The sequence below is a fragment of the Pipistrellus hanaki genome (assembly GCF_964339955.1).
Source record: "Pipistrellus hanaki genome assembly, chromosome: 17".
Lineage (NCBI taxonomy): Eukaryota > Metazoa > Chordata > Mammalia > Chiroptera > Vespertilionidae > Pipistrellus > Pipistrellus hanaki.
Window position 1 is genome coordinate 16284438 of NC_140519.1, and position 18445 is coordinate 16302882.

The 18445-nt window shown below is 44.1% G+C and overlaps 1 protein-coding gene across 5 annotated transcripts in view; it reads left to right on the forward strand.

Moving 5' to 3' along the window:
* Nucleotides 1-10664: 10664 nt before the first annotated feature.
* NCOA2 (nuclear receptor coactivator 2) overlaps nt 10665-18445 on the forward strand; it is a 255129-nt gene continuing 247348 nt past the window's right edge. For 3 of the 5 annotated variants that reach the window (XM_084864342.1, XM_084864345.1, XM_084864348.1), the window contains exon 1: nt 10665-10844. The gene's annotated coding sequence lies outside the window, so the exon portion shown is untranslated. Of the gene's footprint in view, nt 10845-11099; nt 11220-18445 lie in introns of those variants that run through there. The other 2 variants (XM_084864343.1, XM_084864347.1) reach the window with 1 other exon arrangement.

Here is an 18445-nt window from a genome sequence, read left to right on the forward strand (position 1 = left end):
TGACCTGTGGCACCCAGGGAGGGACTTTAGAAGGGCAGGTCTTGGGCTCATGTGGATACACCTGAGAAAAGGGCTCAGACTCACCTGTGCTTGACATTCTACCTGAGAGATTGCAGCAGGGGTTCCCATACATTCCGGAGAGGGGTAGGACTCAGATCAGAGGAACTGGTGGTATTATAAATGACAACACTGTTAAGAAAGGAAAAGAAATGGCTGTATAGCCTATACTAAGGAGAGGACAATGAAAAGGAGTGGGAACAATTCTAGGCAGAGGCAGAAAAGAGAAGGTAGTTCTAGTTCCATCAAAATCTTACCAACCTCAGGTGGTTAGTTGGCCATGTGTGAATCAGGGACTGAGTGTATCAGAAAATACCCACAATGCCGAAACCGGTTTGGCTCAGTGGTAGAGCGTCGGTCTGCGGACTGAAAGGTCCTGGGTTCGATTCCGGTCAAGGGCATGTACATTGGTTGCGGGCACATCCTTGGTGGGGGGTGTGCAAGAGGCAGCTGGTCGATGTTTCTCTCTCATCGACGTTTCTAGCTCTCTATCTCTCTCCCTTCCTCTCTGTAAAAATCAATAAAATATATTTAAAAAGAAAAAGAAAAAGAAAATACCCACAAGAAGTTCATTTTAGAACTGCATCTAAAAGAAAGACAGAATCTAACAATTAGCTTTTGTTGTTTTGTAATAAAAGAATGTGCTTAAGTAAAATATTTATCACAGAAGGAAATTTTTAAATGTTTTTATTAAGTACTGACTATACATGAAATATCTTTAAATGTGTGACTGCTATAAGGAATGATAAGTATGCATATACCTACGGATCAGTTTAAGAAATTGGACATTAATCATTAAAAGGGTTTGAATGGGACAAGAGGACAGTTGTGATCTTTCGGGTAGTTGTGTGTCTGGTAGTTGATAATCATCTTGGAAAAAAGCTAAAAACAAAACAAACGAGCCAGGAGCCTAGGCATTGAAGGATGTAAAAAACTGACATGCAGACTAATTGAGATATGGTATTGATCAACCTTGTAAATGTTTGGAATAAAAGTTTTATATTTAAAGCCCAAGAAATGTTGCTTGAATAAGCGCTCTGTGGTGAGTAGGACCGTTTGTCAGCGGCCCATGCTCACAAAGGCCAGTTTGGAAAGAAGCAAGATGATTTGCCTGTGAAGGAAAAAGACCCATTATTCAGATGACCTTTTCCCTGCGAAGACATGTTTCTGTCCCAGCTTTAACTGAGCACTAATGTCCTCCTCCAGAACGAGGACTTTACAAAAATGGTAACTTTTGACAAGAGAAGTCTTTTTATCCCTCTGAGTGTGCTTGCTTCCTGCTCCAGGGAGGAAACTGAGTCCTGGATGCATTTAATCACATGTCCAGAACATTTTCATGGAGAAGTTCTAGAGGTGGGTAGAGGTGATGGTTGCACAGTAATGTGAATGGATTTAATGCCACTGAACTGAACACTTAAATTTGGTTAAAATGGCAATTTTATGTTATGTATATTTTAAGGCAAAAAGAATTAACCAACCAACCAACCAACCAAAAACATGTTTAAGTCACATCGATTATGGGTTCAAATTCTGGCCTTGAACCCACTTCTTTTTTCTAAGACCCCTCTCAGCTGACCTGCCATGAGCTTTTATGTTAATGAAATAAGGTGGACACCTGGTATACCCTCATACCAGTTTTTACTTGCTAGGATACACAAGTGAGATGTAACTCTCATATTGCACTTAAGTTGTTAGATTCTACTTTTAATAGGCATCTAAATTTTTATCTTGAAGGTTTTAAAAATAAACATAAGAGAAAGGATAATTGTAGGGAAAATGTCAGTATTTCTTAAGTTGATTATATTTGTAGACACATTTATATATGCACGTTGTTTTACTATTATTTGTACTTATACTAAAAATAAATAAACTTTATTGGCATCTGTATCTACTTATGCCATGTAAAGTAATATTTCAGGAAGCCACTATGCTAAAATCTGGATAGGATACTAAGAAATATGATTCCTGCAGTCTAGTTAGAGAGACATCAGTAAATGCATACAATAATAACCTTTAAAACGGAAGTATAGCCCAGCCGGTGTGGCTCAGTGTTTGAGCACCGACCTATGAACCAGGAGATCACGGTTGGGTGTCCAATCAGGGCACACACCCTGACTGTGGGCTCAGTCCCCAGTGTGAGGTGTGCATGAGGGAGCCTACTCATGATTCTCTCTCACCCTTGATGTTTCTCTCTCTCCCTCTTCTTTCCTCTCTAAAATAAAATTTAAAATATATTTAAAAAATTGAAGTGTAATATTCGCAGGTACACAAGTCAAGTGTATACTTTGAATGAACTATACACAAAATATTTCATGAAATGAACCTACCCATGTAACCTCCATTCAAATTAGAAATAGAATGTTCAGCATTCCTGTCTCCCTCGTATGCCCTCCCAGGCAACAACTACTCCCCAAAAGTTAACAACTGTCTAGGTGTCTCTCACCATAGGTTAGTTTTCCTCTTTAATCTTTTTTTAAAAAAATATATTTTTAATTGATTTTTTTACAGAGAGGAAGGGAGAGGGATAGAGAGCTAGAAACATCGATGAGAAAGAGACATTGACCAGCTGCCTCCTGCACACCACCGGGGATGTGCCCGCAGCCAATGTACATGCCCTTGACCCGAATCGAACCTGGGACCCTTCAGTCTGTAGACCTACGCTCTATCCACTGAGCCAAACCGGTTTTGGCTTTAATCTTTATGTAACTAACATCATACGGTAATGTTCTTTTTCTCTGGCTCCTTCTGTTTAAGATTATTTCTATTTATTTATTTAATTTATTTCAGAGAGGAAGGGAGAGGGAGAGAGAGGTAGAAACATCAATGAGGAGCGAGACTCGTTAATTGGCTGCCTCCTGCACACCCCTACTGAAGATCAAGCCCACAACCCAGGCATCGATCCCTGACTGGAATCGAATCTGGGACTCTTCAGTTCTCAGGCCGACACTCTATCCACTGAGCCAGACCAGCTAGGGTTTAATATTATTTTTATATAATTCATCCATGTTATTTCATTTATTCATTTTTATTTCAATATAGTATTCCTTTGAGTAAAACCACTGTAATTTATTTATTCTTCTGTGAAGGAATGCCAGTGGATACATACTGAGGAGTGAGACTATTGGGTCATAAAGCAGACATGCTCAGCTTTAATGGATTTTGCCAAACACATTTCAATGTGCATTTCAAGTTGTCATTTTCTAATTGTTTCTAACATATAATATATAGAAACACAAATGGATCTTGTATATTAACGTTTCACCGTTAAGTATGATGTTTTTTACAGGGTTTTGGAATATTCACATCAACATACTAGGGAATTTCTATTAGATTTTAAAAATGCTAGTATTACGTTCTTCAGGCATAATTTACAGATAGCAAAAATAAACAAATTCTAAGTGTATCATTCAATAAATTTTGATGAACCATTGTCAAAGTGTAACCATTATCTAGATCAGTGTTTCCCAAAGTGTGGTACGCGTACCCCCAGGGGTATGGGAAGAGTTCGGTGGGGATATGCACTGCACCGTGCTTAGCTGAGCCTAATTCTACATTCTCAGGAGTACGGGGGGTACTCAGCGTTACGAAAATTATAGAAGGGGTACACATATGTCCGAAGTTTGGGAAACACTGCTCTAGATCAATATACTCTCAGGTAAATACCTGGAAAAGAGCTGTTGGGTCATGATAAGTTTATGCTTAATTTTATGAGGAAATACCACACCATTTCCAATTGTATAGTCCTGCCAGCAATGAATAAAAATTCCAAATGCTGCACATTCTCACCTATATTAGGTATTGTTAGCCTTTATAATTTTAGCCATTCCAGAGGGTAGGTAGTATCTCTTGTAATTTTAATTTGCATCAGTTCCCTGATGACTAATGACTTTGAACATCTTTTCCTATGTTTCTTGGTCATTCATAAGCTTTTGTAAAGTACCTTTGCAAGTCTTTTGTCTGTTTTGTTATGGAGTTGTCTTTTTATTATTAATTTGGAATGTTCATTACTTTTTCTGGATACAGGTACTTTGCCTGATATGTATATCATAAATGTGTTCTACTAATTTGTGGACTGCCTTTTCACTTCCTTACTGGCAAGTTTATAGTTTTAATGTTGATTAAAAAAAAAGTTTATAATTTTAATGAAGTCCAATTTATCATTTTTAAAAAAACTTTTCTGGTGTCTTTCATGTCTCTCATGTTAAAAAAAAAAAAAAAAAAGTCTTTGCTGCCATTGCTAGTTTAGCTTAGTGGATAGAGTGTGGGCCCACAGGCTGAAGGGTCCTGAGTCGATTCCCATCAAAGACACATGCCAAGTTGTGGGCTTGATCCTCAGGAGGGGGCATGCAGGAGGCAGCCAATCAATGATTCTCATTCATCATTGATGTTTCTCTCTCTCTCTCTACCCCCTCTCTCTGAAATCAGTAAAAATATATATTTTAAAAAAGTATTTGCCTATCCCAACGTTATAAAAATATTTATTATCCCATGTTTCCTTTTAGGAGGTTTATAGTTTAGCTTTAACATTTAAGTCTATGATCCATCTCTAATTCATTCTTAAGTATGGTGTGTGTGTGGAAGGGAGAGTCAATATTCATTTTTCTCCATACTGATTATCTACTTGTTTTAGCACCATTTATTGACAAGACTTTCCTTTTTCCATTGAATTTGTTTGATAACTTTGTAAAAAATTGACTGCAAATTTAGGGGTCTATTTCTAGACTCTCTGTTCTGTCCCATTGATCTATTCGTTTATTGTTATACCAATATCACACTGTCTTAATTATTGTAGCTCAATATTCTAGTGAATATTGAAATCAGTAGTGAAAGTTATCCAATCTATTTTTCTTCAAGTTTGTCTTGGGTGTTCTAGATAATATATTTCCATATAAATTTTAGAATTAGCATTTTACTTTTCAATAAAAAGGCCTGTTGGGTTTTGATTGGGATTGTAATGAATCTATACATCCATTTTGGAAGAGCTGACATCTTAAAAGTATTGTGTCTGCCTACCTCTCCTTTTAATTAGGTCTTTGTGAATTTCATCAACAATGCTTTTAGTTTTCAATGTAGAGATCTCAAACATCTATTATTAAATATATTCCTAATAATTTGACTTTTTATGTTTTTGTGACTATACACATACACACACATACACACACACACATTTTTATTGATTTCAGAGAGGAAAGGAGAGAGAGGGAGAGATAGAAACATCAATGATGAGAGAGAATCACTGATCAGCTGCCTTCTGCATGACCCACACTGGGGATCAAGCCCACAATCCTGGCATGTACCCTGACGTGGATTAGAACTATGACCTCCTGGTTCATAGGTTGATACTCAACCACTGAGCAACACAGGCTGGACTGCTTTTGTGACATTTAAAATGTTTTCATATTCCAATTGTTTCTTCCTAATACATAGAAATACAGTTAATTTTTGTGGGTAAACCTGTGTCCTATGCTGACTCTATCCACTGAGCCAAACTGGTTTCGGCATCTTTTTTTTTTTTTTTTTTTTTTTTTAAGAGAGTTGGCAGATCATGTGATGGTTCTTTTTATTTTTATTTTATTTATTTATTTTTTTAAAAAAATATATATATATTTTATTGATTTTTTACAGAGGAAGGGAGAGGGACAGAGAGTCAGAATCGTCCATGAAAGAGAAACACCCATCAGCTGCCTCCTGCACACCTCCTACTGGGGATGTGCCCACAACCAAGATACATGCCCTTGACCGGAATTGAACCTGGGACCCCTCAGTCTGCAGGCCGACGCTCTATCCACTGAGCCACAACAGTCAGGGCTTGTGATGGTTCTTTTTAAATATATATATTTTTATTGATTTCAGAGAGGAAGGAAGAGGGAGAGAGATAGAAACATCAATAATGAGAGAATCATGGATTGGCTGCCTCCTGCATGCCCCTCACTGGGGATCAAGCCTGCAACCTGGGCATATGCCCTGACCAGGAATTGAACCATGACCTCCTGTAGTTCAACCACTAAGCAGAGCCAGTTGGGCATGTCCTATGCTCTTAACATCCATTCTAATAGTTGGTAATTTTTTTTGAATTTTATATGTATACAATTACATTATCAGTGAATAAAGATAGTTTTACTTCCTTTCTTTTTCAGTTTCTTGCCTTATTACTGGATAGGATTTGCAGAGAGGCTAAATAACTTGTCTAAATTCACACAGTAAGAGATTAAAACTCATGTCAATCTGAGTCCAGAACTCCCTGGAATGAGTGGGTGTGTCTTAAAGATTGAGTTGCTTTTATTGCTTAAGAAGACAAGGCTAGAAAAAAATATTTAGGGTCATACTGAAGAGGGTCTTGAAAATAAGATAAAGGATTTGAATTATATCTTATAGGCAAAAAATCAGTTTTAAGTGGGAAAGTAATATAATAAAAGAGGAAATATGAATCTTGTGAATGTGCAGTATGATTTAAAGGGAGCCCCTCATTCATATATTCATTCATTTCACAATCATTTATTGAGCATTTATTTTGTTCTAGGAATTGTTATAGGTACTGAGGGAAACAAAAATGAAGATGTGTTGCTTAGAGCAGTAGAGATAGTTAGTGATGGCAAAAAGACAGCATAATCTGTTAGCTATGTGGAAAAGGCAGCTCTATGATCTTACATAAATTAACTTTTCTAAAGCTCAGTTTTCTCATATGTAAAATGGGAATTATGCCTACTTTGATTAGAAAATAAAAATATAAAGCCCCATCTGTGTGCTCAGTGGTTGAGCATCAACCTACGAACCAGGATGTTACAGTTTGATTCCTGATCAGGGCACATACCCAGATTGTGGGCTCCATCCCCAGTAGGGGGGCATTCAGGAAGCAGCCAATCAATTCTTTTCTCTCATCATTGTTGTTTCTATCTCTTTCCCTCTCCCTTGCTCTCTGAAATCAATAAAATTTATATATATATATAGATAGATAGATATATCTATCTATCTATCTATCTATCTATCTATCTATCTATCTATGCCAGTTTGGCTCAATGGACAGAGCGTCGGCCTGCAGATTCAAGAGTCTCAGGTTCTATTCCAGTCCAGGGCATGTAACTTGGTTGCGGGCACATCACCAGTAGGGGGTGTGCAGGAGGCAGCTGATCAATGTTTCTCTCTCATCAATGTTTTTAACACTCTATCCCTCTCCCTTCCTCTCTGTAAAAAATCAATAAAATATATTTTTAAAAATTTTGGCCTACATTGGACACCTTTTTGGTAGCTACAATATTAAAGGGTTTGGAGAAAGCCAAATAGTTGTTTCATTCAATAATCAAATTGTCAAATAAATGCTTTAACTGATTGTCCCTCCAATGATTTTTAATAGAATAAACTATAGTTTTTTGCTTTTGCAAGTTCAGAGTGCACCAAAACAGAGATAACAGTATATGTTTAGATCTAATAAAAATATTCCTTTATATTGGTATAAAGAGCTTGATAGTTAACAAAGTACATTTATTTAACCCATTTTGTTTGTCCTATAACAATTACACAGATGAGATATTTATCTAAGGTTACATAGTAAGTAGCAAAGTCCAGTTTGTGTTTATTTTCCTACCTTTCATAGCACTGTTTTGTTTTTTTTTAAAATCATATTGTGTTTTCTCTCATTATATCATGATGTATTCCAGAAGTATACATCAATAATACAAAATACTGAATTTTCAATTTTTATGTAGTTTATATCTGCAGGAAGTGGGAAGCTTCAAATTGAATGGTGGAAGATAAGGCAGACAAAATAGAATTTCTTGTCCTATATTATTCATATTGTTCTGCTTTTTCTTAGGTATATTGTTGAGTATATAAATTATCATTTTCCTTTACAACTTTGTGTTGCACTTATGAGTCTGCTAATGTTTCTTTTGGTTTGTCTCCTTGCCTCACCCCTCCATGTTCTGTCAAGTTTCTGCTTCTACTAAATTTCAATAATTTCCTTCCCCTTTATGATCTGTACCCACATTTTTTCCTAATTGGGTTGTCCTCTGTTGGCAATATACTACTTCCTATATATCTTTACTTTCTTTTTTCTTTGACTGCATCAAGTCCATGTATTTATTGCCTTTTCATCCTTTTAATTTCACATGATCCCTGTGATAATTCGCTAATAATTCTGGCTAGTTTTTATAAAGAATTATTCTGAGGTCTCCCAGAAATCTAAGTTCTTTCAAAATACTGAAGACTTTTTTTTATTTTTTTTTATAAACATGTTTTAGGAGCAACACATTGGAGGGTGAGGTGGGGATTGTTTATATTTTACAGATTCAGTGAAACAACAAACATTGCATGAGATCTTGTTAGGGGCTCTAGCAAGTATGAAGAACAAGACCTGGTCTGGGCCCTGAGTAGTTTGCAATCCAGGGAAAGGGAAAGACAAGTGTATAAACAACCGCAGTACAAGACAATATTGTTATAACAATGGCACGGCGTGTGGAAGGTGCCCAGAGACTGTACTCGAGAGCAGAAATTAAGTGATTCCTCAAGGTTCGGGGCAACTGAGTAGCAGCTGGACATGGAACTCATTATGTTATGCTGTCAGATGTTTCTGTTTGCTTTATTTTTGCAGAAACACTCCTGTATCTTAAACATGCAGTAAGTTTTATTGAGTAATATGAAAATGCAACCAGGAGTCATTTCTTTGCACAGATAGTATGGGTGGTTTTGGAAAGTGTGAAATCTGCTGTTTCAAAGGCATGATGGATTGTGGACTTCTGCCAAAAAAAGAAAAAAGAAAAAAGAAAAAAGAAAAAAAAGGGAGGGATAGAAAGCAAGGAGAATCTGTATCCCAACTCGGAGTTGGGATTGAGGACAGAAAACTGAGTTCAGCAATGTGAGGGAACTCAGGTGATTACTACCTCATTGTGGGAACACAATGGCCTGGTATTCATGGAAGACGGCCATGAAAAACGCCATTGCCCAGGTCTTCTCCCAGCTTCTTGGAGAGCTGTCTTCAGGGGAACACAGTTCTCTTATGCCAGGTAATTAAAACAATCTTTAAAAATGTACTCAATACTTGATCAATGCAAACATTTCAAGCACTATATATGGTTACGTGTACAAAATAAAACTGTAAGTAGTCCTTTACATACACACACACACTTAAACTCCCAGTGCCAACAACTTGTAGCTCTCTGAACACTCTCTATCCATAGTCAAACACACTCACACATACACACACAGCTATTTCTTTCCCCAAATAAAATTGGTGGTATTCCCACAAATTTGAGGTTGCAGACACCATTAAAAGCGTAGGCTTTTGAACCAACCCAGAACTGGGGTCAAATCCTCTCCAGCTTCCCGGTTGTATGACTGTAGGCAAATTACTTCTTTAAGCCCCATTAAAAAAAAAACAAACAAACAAAAAAAGGTTTTTTTTTTGTTTGTTTTTTGTGAAGGGTAAAAAATGGTAAATATTTTTTAGCCTCGAAGATCAAAACCTAGCATATACAAATCACTTAGCACAGAGTAAGTGTTCAATAAACATTACTGTCTATACAAGCGATCTTTCTTACTATAAGACTAAAAGGAAACTTGTTAAATAAATGTTGCTCATCCCCTCCCCCTCCCCCGCCCCCGCCGAATTATTCTGAGTTCAGAACTGGCTTCTCCAAAGCAGAAAACGGACCCTAGTGACATCTCAACCAATGAAAGTTCTCAAGTTTCGGTGGGTCCCCTCCTGGGTCCCCCAAACACCACTTTCTGATGTCTAGAAAGTGAACTACAATATCTATATAGATATAAACTTTTGTGACTCTTGTGACCAGAGTGCACAACTAGGTTAGGTTTTACACCGTGTGTGCATTTTGCCTTGACTGTGCAATTGCTGGGTGGCACCCCTTGGAGCTGGCCTCCGGCAGGCGCACCCCTCCATCCCCTATGGAGACCGGGCTGCAGCTGGAGACGCCCAGCCTCGCCGGAGCCCAGCCCGGGGCGCCTCCATGGACCAGGGGCGCCTCCTGGGCGCAGCAGCGGGTGCGGGGCGCGCGAGGTGCGCCCGAGGGGTGCGGGCTGCTGGCCGAGGGGCCCGCCCGGAAGGCTCCCCGGGGCGAATCTGGCACGGGGGGAACCCTCCCCCCGACCTCGGTCTTGGGGGGCAGGCATCTCCCTCCTCGCGTGCAGCAGCAGCCCCGAGACCCCGCCGCCGCAGCCCCTGGGCAGCCCCATCAGCTCGCTTTCTTTTTGGGCACTGCCCTTTGCCCTCCCGTGCAGTCATCTGTTTACTCTTCCTCCACTTCCAGCCACCCCTAGGTCACCCTCCCTCCACCACCGTCACCCATTTTGTCCCCTTTCCCCCCCTCACTCTCCCCGTCCCCTCTGCCCCGGGTCGCCTCCTCGGAGATGCTGCGGACCCCGCGGCCGGGCTCGGCTGCCCGCTGCGCCCTCGCTGCGCCCCGGCTCCCTCCCCGGGGGCGCGGGAGGCGAGTTCCCGCCCCGGCCCTGCCCCGGGGGCCGCCGCGGCCGGGGAGGCGGAGGGAGGGCGGGCCGGCCCGGCTCCCGAGCCCCCTCCCCGCCTCCCGAGCTCGCGCGGGCTGTCTCTCCCCGCGAGTGCGGAGTCTCCGCGGCGGCGGCGGCGGCGGAGGAGGAGGAGAGGAGGAGGAGGAGGAGGAGGGAGTTGGGGGAGGATCTCCATTGAAATAAACAACCAGGCAGCAGTTATTAACACGGGAACATGGCGGCCGCAGCCTCCGCCACGGCTCCGGCGGCGGCGGCGAAGGTCAGCGCCGACGGCGGCAGCCGGCACCTGACGGCGTGACCGAGCCGAGCGGGTAACCACCGCGCCTCCCCGGGGCCGCGGGCGGGCGGGCGCGGGGCGGGCGGCGGGGGTCCCCTCCCCGGGCCGGGCTGCGCCCCCAGCGCCTCCGGAGCCGCCGGGCGCCGCGGCGGGCGCGGGCTGTGTGTGCGGGCGCCGCTGCCTGGCGCGCGGGGCCGGGAGGAGGCGCATCCCGCAGGCGCCGCGGGGCCGGGGAGTTGGGGCCGCCCGGGGGCGGGGAGGGCGGGCGGGAAGCGGCGGGGAGACGCGGAGTCCCGGGGAGGGAGAGAAAGGAGGCGCTCCAGCGCCGTGCGCGGCTCCCCGGGAGTCGGTGCCCGGAGCGCGAGGCGGGCGGGCGGGCGAGGCTGCGGCCCCGCGGCGCCGGCGGGAGGTGAGTGCCGGGGCGGCGGGGAGGCCGGGCGCGGGGGCGCGGGGAGCGAGCCGGGACGGGAAGGTGGGTCTGGATGTGCATTCTTTAATGGAAGCGCGGAGCCTCCGGCTGCAGCGGAGGGAGGGAGCCGGCGAGGGGCGGCCGGGCCGGGGAAGTGCCGGGGGTGTGTGTGTGTGTGTGTGAAGGTGAAGCGCGGCGCGGGGGGCGCCGGCGGGTACGATGCGGGCGGAGGGCACCGCGGCCCGGGGGCGGGGGGCGCGGGGCGCCGCGGGCGGACGGGAAGGAGCTGGCAGGCGGGGCCCCCGCCGGGGCCGAGCAGGCCGGGCCGCGGCGGGTGGGGGCGGGGAGTCGGGGGCCGCGGCGGCGGCGGCGCCGCGGAGCCGGGCTCGCCCCGGACTTAACTTTCTGGGTGCGGGCTGGTGTGCCGGCGGCGCGCTGGGGCCGGGGCCGGGGGCGGGAGGCGGGCCGGGAGGTTCCGGGTTGGCTCGCCAGCGCCCCCTTTTCTCCCTTCCTCCGCTCCCCGCCCCTGAAGGCACAGGCCCTCAGGGCCCCGGGGGGAGTGGGAGGAGGGTGGCTCGGGCCGGCGGGCCACGCTCCCCTCCTCCCCCCATGGGGACCCTTCTCTCCGGGGCCCCTGGGGCTGCCGAGGGAGGAGGGGGCCAGGGTGGTCTGTTCCGTGCGGGCGCTCCCCGCCCCCGGCCCCTCCGGGGAGTCCCGGCCGCGTCCCCGCGGAGATCGGGGGGTGGGTCGGTCCCTGGTTCGCTGGTCCCTCCCTCTCTCCCCTCCCCCTCGTGGTTTCCGGGGCCTGCGGGACCGAGGGGGGTGGCAACCGGGGACCCGAGCCCCTCGCGCCGGCCGGGAGCTGCACGGGGCCCGGCGCCCCCGGGCCTGTCACCGGCGGGGGAAACTTTCCCAAACCGGAGCGAGCTCGCGCGCGCACCCTCCTCCTCCTCCTCCTCCTCCTCCTCCTCCTCCTCCTCCTCTGCCACCGCGTCCTCTGATCCCACTCCCACCCCACCTCCTCCTCCTCCGGCGCCTTCCCCTCCCACCGACCCGAATCTCACCGCGGGTGACTGACGGGGCGGGCAGCCAATCGGAGGCGCGGGCGAGCCAATCGCGGGGCCCGGAGGAAGGGCGGGGGCGGGGCTTGCGCCGGGCCAGTCGGAGCGGAGTCGCACGCGGGCGGGGGAGCCATGGAGACGCCGCCGGGAGAGCTCTCCGCTCTGGTCCACCCCCCCCCCCTTCCTCCCCGGTCGCCGGCTCCGCGCGGGCCGGAGGGTCGTGTCACTTCCAGGGGCTCGGACCCGGGGAAGGCATGCAGAGGGACCCGAGACCCTTCCGTGTCTCTGGTTACCAACGAGAGACGTTGTCTTCTTAGGCACGACGGAGCCCGAAAGCCACTCACGAGGTGGCGGCAGGAACTCCGAGGCCCGCTTCTAAAATGGCATAGTAGATCGTCGTCGTGATGATCGTGTCCTGGGCACGGGCTCCCGGTGTCCCGGGGCCGAGGCTCACAGGAGTTGTGTGTGGACTCTCCGACCCCCGTTTCCCTCGGCAGCCCCGGGGACAGGCACACGGGGAAGGGCACTTTTGGGAAAGGAGCAGCCGCCTTGTGTCACATTGATGATTGGGGTGCAAAGTATCATTGTTTGTACGTGGCCTCCCTGCTTCCTTTTTAATTAGACCGCCAATTCCCAACGTGCACTTGAAAGTTCGGCCTGTGGGGAGGACATACAAAAAAAAAAAAAAAGTTGTGGTTTTATGGTATGCAATACCCCCGTCTCAAACCACCCCCCCCCCCTTTTTTTTTTTTGGATAAACAACATGAAATTAGGAACCAAAGCATCTCACTGTTGGAAACCTAAAGCGTCGGTATTTAAGGAGCACAGCTCATCCACGAATATTTGTCTACAAGGAGTCGGAGTAAAATGTTAGTTTGCCAGATTACGCCGACGACAACAAAAGGTTCTTAGAAATAAATGATTAATTTTTCTTAAACCCTGCTAAATGGTGGGTACTTTTCTGGCTTATGCAAGGTGAGGAGACATTTTGATAGTTGTAAGCTGTTGGTGTGGCCTTCAGTCCAGGGACTTGATCAAACTCTTGCTTTTAAGAATGGGGGGTGTGTGTGGGGGGGTGGTGGTCTTGGGGATCTCTAGAAGGATCACAGGTTGCTCTGAAGGAAAAGCTGTCTTTTAAAAAGACAGCAGCTGTTTCACTGCTGTGAGTGTGTGTGTGTGTGTGTGTGTGTATGCGCTCCTGTTCTTTGTTGGTGAGGTTAGTGCACACTGACAGCAGCCAGGCTGCTTTTCCAGCTGGAATTTGCAGAATCTTGAGGAGTTCAAGGAACGGATATTATTAAATCGAGAATGAGTCCATTTTGTGATAAGTACCCAATGATTTTCACTGATCTGGTGAGGGTTTTGTGTTTTGTTGGTGGTGGGGTTTTTTTTGAGGTGTTTTATCTGCATGATATTTATCTTATCTATACCAGTTTCTTTAGCTTTTATTAATATTGGGTCACTCAGGAAGGATAGAGGGGGACTGTAGTTTCAGGGAACTACCACACCCTGCAGATGCGTTCTTTTGTACACAACCATGTTCACATTTATAATGTGAGCTTCCAATCCAGTATGATTGTGAGTGTTCATTTAGACAACAATTAATTGCATTTGCTGTCACCCTTGAGGTGTTATCTTAGTGAAAGAATAGTAAAAATAGCCAAGATAAAATAAACAGCTGCCAGAAGTAGGAGGTATTATAAAATAAGCAACATTCAAAATTTGACAACATTCACCCCCTCCCCCCATCATTAGTTAATTTAGTTATTGATGGCCACTCTGACTGCGTGCCCTTCTCTCTCTCTTGTATGCTTGAGACCAACACATTGTTTTACTTCATTTTCTGCAACAATCTGAAAACGTTCTCCTATTCTTGGTGGCAGGGAGTAGCAAGTCCCTTGAATGCCTGGCTAGGGGGAAAAAGCCTCTCAAGCATATGGAGACATCTAGAAAAAGATGTGCATCGTCAGCTGTGATTCCATTGTGTGCTCTCAGGCTGGATCTGAGCTTTCCTCCTGGGAATTTCAGTCTTACCAGAGGAGTTCTTTGACTTTTAGATGTCGGGATACTGAAGCAGAGGGTAGAGAAGAGCTCACCAATTAGGAACTTAATATTTTTTATATAGTTGGGCTCTGATTTTAACCCTTCATTGGCTCAATATAATTTACATGGCTTTTGCTCTGAGTTAGAGAAGAATTTTACTGGAAACGTAAATTGTAAGGATCGGAGGGGACCTTGGGCTGTGGTGTAAGAGTGCATAAAGGGCTTCATCTGTAAGTTTTGCCATATTAGAGCTTTCTAAGCCTTAGAATCAAGGACCTGAGAGGAGTGCTTCCATTATACACCCTGTATTTAAGGATTCAATACCTTAGTTGTTTCAAATCACATCAGGTTGAAATATCACCCAAAAGTTGACAGCTTGGATTTCTTGAAAAAGAATTGTGTTTAAAAATGATTCTTTTAATAACTAATCCTTAGGATGTTGTGTAGCCAAAAAAAGGTGTGTGTGTGTGTGTGTGTGTGTCTTTTTAAACAATTTTCCAAGAAGATTAATTTTCTGAAATTCACAGGGTATCCTTATTTGATATTTTCATTATTATATCATGGTTCAAATTATATTTAAAAACAATGTTTAGCTATTTTCTTGTGGCTATTTAAGAAATTACTAGCTTTTCAATATTTTGTGTTTATAGTTTTTGGTGATTATGTCATCATTACATGCTCTATCAATTTTGAATTAAGAGAATAGGAGGGAGAAATAGCCACTGTTTTTAAGGTATTGCTCTTTTATTGCAGTAAATCATAAAACAGCAAATCTTCTAATGAAATAATCAGACTGTATTTATATACCAATAATGAAAGCCATTTAACAGAAAACAGAACAAAACCCTATTTTTTTTTTTTTAATCTTCTTTTCATTACTCGAGCAAATTTTACCTCTATGTCTTGTTTTCTAAACAGAAAAGGTGTTCTTAGCGTTTGTGTTTATTTTTTTTTTTGTTTTAAAGGCTCGTAGAAGGGTTTATGAATTGCAAAGTGTAGAAAGAATATTATGTTCTCTTACTCTTTAAAGTCTATTGAAAGTAATGTCTGGAAAAGCTATAAAATATAATTTTAGTGTCACAGACCCTCAAACCAATCAGCATAAAGAAAACATACTCTATGGATTCTAGATACTATTTTCTAAGTAGATGTGAGAATATATGACTTCTGAGGATATTTTTTTGAAACTGTTATAAAAACAGGCAAAATTGGTTATGAAAAGGAGAGGAATTCTTAAAAGCAAACTTGTGAAGAAACTGTGGTCTGCATGTAGGTCATAATACTCTTGGCTTTTAAGGGTAAAGATTTTATGTGTTTTCCCTATAAAACGTTCATCATTGACCACATTTCTGGCTTCCAGTGGCTGTGATGACATAATGAAATTGTGGAAACATTGATTCTAGGACAATTTTCAGTTGGTTCTGTAGTTAGAAATTTCTAGAGAAGAATTAAATATGCAGAGGGCCTATGACAGTATTTTATTTTATTTATTTTTTAAATATATTTTATTGATTTTTTACAGAGAGGAAGGGAGAGAGAGAGCTAAAAACATCGTTGAAAGAGAAACATCGACCAACTGCCTTTTGCACACCCCCTACTGGTGATGTGCCCGCAACCAACGTACGTGCCCTTGACCGGAATTGAACCTGGGACCTTTCAGTCCGCAGACCGACGCTCTACCGCTGAGCCAAACCAGTTTCGGCTATGACAGTATTTTACTAGTACTTAGCTGCTTTTCGAGGCTTTGGGACATAGAACCTTGATATAAGTTATGGAGGAGAACTGCTTATTGGTAGAGGTTACTAGCAATAGTTCAAGGTTCTGAAAGAAAAGGACAGTCTTCCCTTTGGGTATCCATTGACAGATACATGGAGAATTGAAGTTAGTAGGTTAATTCTGGCAGAATTTGTCACTTACAGGCAGCCAGTCATGAACTGTTAAGAATTTGTGATGGCCGAAGCCGGTTTGGCTCAGTGGTAGAGCGTTGCTCTGCAGACTGAAGGGTCTGCAGGTTCGATTGCGGTCAAGGGCATGTACATTGGTTGCAGGCACATCCCCGGTAGGGGGTGTGCAGGAGGCAGCTGGTTGATGTTTCGCTCTCATCGACGTTTCTAGCTCTCTATCTCTCTCCCTTCCTTCTCTCCGTGAAATATCAATAAAATATATTTATAAAAAAAAAAAAAAAAAAAGAATTTGTGATGGCCGAGTAAATCTCACTTTGGGCCTTTTAGATCTCCTGTCTTTGAGTTCTTGCCTCATCTAACCATTGTTTGAATTTGTTTAGTTATTTATTTGATGAGTATTGGAGGCTTCCAACATTGGCAGTTTGCTTTGATCTGTCAACTGATGGTGTTGGTGCCAATTTAACACCAAAAGGAACCCCAAATGTGAGGTGTGGTGAAGAAGGACACTTCATTCAGGGCAAACAGCTCAGCTGGAGGCAGTCCTGGTCTGCTACAGTCCACTCTGGGAGGCAGAGCACTGACTTAGCGTACCTAATGATAAATCCTTGCTCTTGGTCCCCGATGGGTCAGTCCTTATACAAATGAGGACCCCAAACCTTTAAGTTTGATTGGTCTGAAAGCCACTGACCTAATTGGTCAGAGTGGGACTGCTCTGATTGTTTAGTGAAGATGCTGATGGGATACCTCTTGTATGCACAGCTCTGATAGGTCAGGGAAAGCGTCAGTTCTATTGGTTGAAATACAATTCCAGGAAATCTGTTATAGGGCTGGCTCATGGCACCAACACAATGCAGGCGGGCAATTCAGTGCAGGTTTCTCCCTGAAACATTGCTTGTGTGAGAGGCACCTGTTTAGAATTGGCTGTTAGGCTCTGTTTTTTGTTTGTTTGTTTTTTTTTTAAATTGAGTCCAGTGCCGCCAGAATTTCTCCTTAGTAGCTTTCTTCTTTCTCAGGGTCCTCAGATAGTATAAACCATCCATTTCAAGTCCAGTGATTAAAGGAAGAACTTAGAGTGGGCGATTTTCGTTTGTTTTGGGTTTTTTTTTTTTGGTTGGAGAGAAGGTAGAAAGGGACATGTTCACCTTAATTTTCAACTTGCTTTGATGCTAAAGATTGGGGTGTGTGTGTATATAATTTTAATTATATAATGTCAAAAAACTCTGCTTTGATGTGGGTTTGGGTTTTCCCCCTGAAAATAGGATTATAATGGTTATGTCCTCTGACATCATGTGTGGTCAGGAAGGCGATCTGTAGTTGGTTGAAGGTCACAGCAGGGACCCATTTCTGTGTGTTATCTGTGCCTTGTTGCTACTTTAAGACTAACATATCGTAGGCCTTCCCATCTTAGGTTTGTAAAGGATGGAAAACTCCCCTGTGCAGCTTTCATAAACTGTAAGTTTTAAATTGTTTGCTTTCTGAGTAAAGGGATGAAATCTCATGATATTTTATGCCATTGGTCGGAAAACCATGGCTCGAGAGCCACATGAGGCTCTTTGCCCCCTTGAGTGTGCCTCTTCGACAAAATACTATGTGCGGGCCCTCACATACAGTGCGATGAAACTACGTGGCCCATGCGCAGAAGTCGGTTTTTTGCCCTGGCGAGTCTGTTTTGAAGAAGAGGTTCTAACACCGAGCCACACACAAGGGGCCAAAGGGCCGCATGTGGCTCGCAAGCCGCGGTTTGCCAACCACTGTTCTATGCCATCCCACCCCGTCACACCCAGGACATGACCTATTCCTTTGTCCAGTGCCTCCATGCTGGTTAGTCACGTAGTAGCCATCTAGGCTGTTGGATTGACTGTGATATTGCAGGACTTGTGTTCAAGTGACCCCTATTTTCCTTAATAATGGCCCCAAATAGCAGAGTGGTGATGCTGGCAACTCTGATATGAAAAGAGAAGCCAATAAGTGCTTCGTTTAAGGGAAAAGGTGAAAGTTTTTTACTTAATAAAGAAAAAATAATTGTATGCTTAAGTTGCTAAGATCTACTACACACACACACACACACACACACACACACATGTATGTTGAGGTTGCTAAGATATACGGTAAGAATGGCTCTTATAGCCGTGAAGTTGACTAATTTATAAATTAAACTTTATCATAGGTTCCTGATGAACAACTGAAATCTCACTTTGGGCTTTTAAGATCTTGTCAT